The sequence below is a fragment of the Lactuca virosa genome, chromosome 4 (genome assembly GCF_052849685.1).
Source record: "Lactuca virosa cultivar CGN04683 chromosome 4, Lactuca_virosa_CGN04683_v6, whole genome shotgun sequence".
NCBI lineage: Eukaryota > Viridiplantae > Streptophyta > Magnoliopsida > Asterales > Asteraceae > Lactuca > Lactuca virosa.
In genome coordinates, this window is record NC_136429.1 from 19,911,677 (window position 1) to 19,915,648 (window position 3,972).

General features: G+C 30.9%; 1 long non-coding RNA gene across 1 annotated transcript; it reads right to left on the reverse strand.

The window, feature by feature from the left end:
* Window positions 1-2,867: 2,867 nt before the first annotated feature.
* On the reverse strand, window positions 2,868-3,753 carry LOC145169482 (uncharacterized). The gene is made up of 3 exons (XR_013742522.1): window positions 3,565-3,753; window positions 3,416-3,486; window positions 2,868-3,296 (listed from the first exon to the last, which is right to left on the reverse strand). It is a non-coding gene; the product is annotated as an uncharacterized LOC145169482 (long non-coding RNA).
* Window positions 3,754-3,972: the final 219 nt, after the last annotated feature.

The window sequence follows — 3,972 nt, forward strand, 5'->3', positions numbered from 1 at the left end:
ATCTACAACAGCAACTACAAAAACGTAAGTCTCATATGGATGCATGTGATAAAGGGGTTTCGGATGTAGGTTGTTGCACCTCCACTCCTTTAGAAATAATAGTGTTATATGACTGGTTTAATTGGGTTTCAGTAATTCATTTGGTTAATCGATCGGTTATATTAACATATTGTAAATTAAGTAAATATAATTGCATACGCATCGAATTATAATCGATTTAATCAGTTTCAGGTTATATATTCAGCTTGGTTTATCCGGTAAACAGAATGGGTGTGGGATTCCACTCCTATTTTTACAACATATAGAGTCTTAAACAACCTATAAGTTTATAGGTTTAAACTTCACGTATGTTTTAGCATGGACAATCAAATTATTTGTTAAAATAAAGTCTACGTACATGGCATAAAATATACCAACATATTACATATTATAGATTATAGATATTGTAACCAAAATAATTAAATTAACATGTAAAAGTAAAATGTAAAAATATTATCAATTAAAATCAAATGAAATAGAGACAGCCCTTATTTGGTTAACTAAATCAAATTACCCTAAAACTAGTACTTTGGAGATCAAAGGCATGTTTGACTGGCCCGAGTTTTTGAAGTTCTCAGGAGATTTTAGATTTTAACAAAAAAAAATCGAATTAAAAAGAGAACTTCGTTCGACATCACATACTTTTAACTTTTAATTTAAACAAAAAAAAAACTTTTTATCCAAAAACTATTTGAAATAATTTTTCAAAGTATTTGGTTTTTGATTTTTATATAATTTTACACTTTTAAATAGTATCAACTATTTTGCCGAACACCGCTGCACAAATAAAAAACTACATCTTTTAGCTTCCAGCTAACACTCATCAGCTACCAGCTAGCTACCTGGTAACAACTAGTTTTACCGAACACCCTCAAGCGGTTGCATATATATTGGTGGCTCAAATAAAGAGATAAGAATTTTGTTTCTTTAAATTGAGTTGAGATGTTGTAATACATTATAAATAACAATTAATTTAGTGGATGAGATTTTGCTATTATTATTTCAATGACAATGAGAATGTATGGAAAAAGGATTTACAAAAAATGTCATAATTATACAGAGTGGTGAAGATATTAACAAAAAAAAAAAAATGAAATTTTTTTTTTACCATGAAACCATCTATTGAGCTAGAATTTATAACATCAAAGATTTCTAAGAAAGGGAAAAGATAAAACAATGATAGAAACAAGCAATGCATATGAAAAAAAAAAAAGATATCTTTTGAGTAAGATGGGGCCAGAGAGACATTGTCCCCACCTCAACTGATTCCCACTTCTTCCCATACCATTTAATCCTGATTTGTTTCATGCATAACTTAATACATAGTAATTATATAAGCAAATCAGGATCAAATAATTGGGTTTTAATAATTTTGTTTTGTTCTCCCAACTGTGGTAATGAAGGAGATCATGATTGTATTCAGATATATAGGGCAATAGCAACTGTACATATCTATGAGCTAGTGATCAACACCTCATATCCACCTCCTCCACTTACAAACAGAAACAGATAAATGCTCCATCTTAACCTTTCCCCCATCTTTCTACAGTGTTCTCTAGTGCTCTACCTTGACTTTTTGTACGGCTAAGACACTTAATAAATTAAGCCTTCCATAAAGATATGTTTGACTTTTTCATGTGTTACAATCATTCATCTACCAAAGGGCTTCTACCCAGCGGTATCCGGTGTTGCCCTCCCTCCTTGAGGTTGAGGGTTCAAGTCCCGTCGTGGACATAGGTGGATTTAAAGTGTAGTTTAGAAGTAGGTTAGATTTGTCGTTTCAAAAAAAAAAAAAAAAAAAAAAAAAAAAAAAAAAAAAAAAAATCATTCATCTTTGCAATTGATTGCATGTAATTGATGATTTGATGTAGATGCAATACCTAATTAATAAGAAAAAGCTTGTTTGTTTACATTTCTTTTTGCATGGTTTGCACTTTTTAAACTCGATTCAAAGGCAATATAGTTTGTAATCTAGTGTTTAAAAAGCTATGAGTTGGCAGTTAAAGCACAGTAAAACATCATTTCGTGTGCTTTGAGTTTGGTTAACTGAAACTCGATCCAAGTAATAACTACGTCACCATTACATGATCTCTTTACAAACAAGTTAACAAATGGTTGAAAGTTGTAATATAGGGCTTTGTTAAACTTTTTACTGATCATTAAAATTTGTTCTTCATGATCTGAATTATGTACACGGGATTCATAAACCCATTTTCTTCTTATGGGTGGGTGACTGGGTGTGATAATTGCCATAATTAAGGTAAGTCTTCATGATTTAGGAGAAGGAAAGGCAAGCCTGTTCTTCTTCATATAATAAGTTGAAGAAATGGAAAAATCATTCCAAGATCAGTTGATGATTTGTATATCAATTTGAGAGCTCTAGTTTCATCAATCATGAATTGATCATTAGCTAGTAATTTTATATCTTTTAACTAATTTCCCATAGTATCCCGTAAAACCAAACAAAATTAAATCATTCATTCATGTGGCTTAAGTAGCTAGGCTCTAGACTAAATAAATTTTCATGGCAGCAACACTAAATAAAAAAAGAATCTTGAGTGAAATTTATAGAATTAATGATAGAATTCGATTTTATTCATCCGTTTATATGATAACTTTTTTTTTTCTTGGATGTGCAATATTTCTCCAAACTCAATATCACATGTGCTTGAATGCTTAAAAGTTCTTCAAATATTTGACAAAGAATTTTCAAATCATTTGTGAAGGAAATTTTTCTTTCTTGATTTTCCTCCTCTTAATTTCTTCGGATTACCAATCAATATAAGTCCAGAAAACAAAACAATTTATCTTGAAATAAGAATTAAGAATGAAAAAAAGCCGAACAATTCATACACAGATACACTATATATATTACATGTCGATCCTTTTACAACAAAATATAGAAATTTATTCATAAATTTATACCTTCTTACAAGGGTCTTGATAGTTGATATACACACATGACACGTGCAAGCCACTGAACCGCTACCAAGATGTCACCATAAAATGCCATCATTTTGAAACATTTACTTCAAATCCTAATTTTTGGAAGCACACTTGAAACCCTAATTATTCGGTCATGAAAAACGTTAACACCCATAAAATTTTAGAGCCACTGATCAATCTCAATCACGTTGGGGTGGTTTTGGAGTGTGATTTCTGTTTGGTCCTGGTCCTGGATAGTCGGTTTTCTCCAAATCCATCCTCTCACTCATGAATTCATCTTCCAGAAATGCAGTTTCTTCCATATTCATCATCTGTTTCATCCATTTAAAGAAAAAAAAAAAAAACAAAAATAGGGAGTAATCAAGATTTTTTCTTTTTTATTATACATGTGTTTAATTACATGCACAAATTTCCATAGTATAGAATGTACCTGGTTCTTGGTGTCCCCGGATGCCATAAATTGTTCTTTCTGGTTCATCAACAAATGTCTATGACTATTTCCTGCCATTTGCCAACATGTACAAAAGTTATATATATCAATCATGGTCGTATAATTATAATAAGTTCTTGGAGAACTACCAGATATGAAGATAGCATCAGCCATGAAAAAAAGGTAGGAGAAAGCTAGAAGAGTGACAATTAGATGAAAAGCATTAGCTGCCATTTTTGCACTTCACTTAGGGTTTAGTTCTGAATTCATTCCATATTTATAGATCAATATTGTCTAAGACACCTTTTTGATTTGTGGGTGGAGACATAAACACACTCCAAGTGAGGGAGAAATCATTTAGAAGGTAGTGGTGGACACAAAGTTATTGTAGAGTATGATCGTCTTTAATTTGAGATGTTATTTAAATTATGGACTTTTCGAAGACTTTTGTATTTGTTTGATTTTTTAAAAAGGATTACAGGTGATCTGTACAACTGAAAATAAGTTTTGAATGATTAGATATAATTTAAAATTCATCTGAAATTTTTGTACCTTTG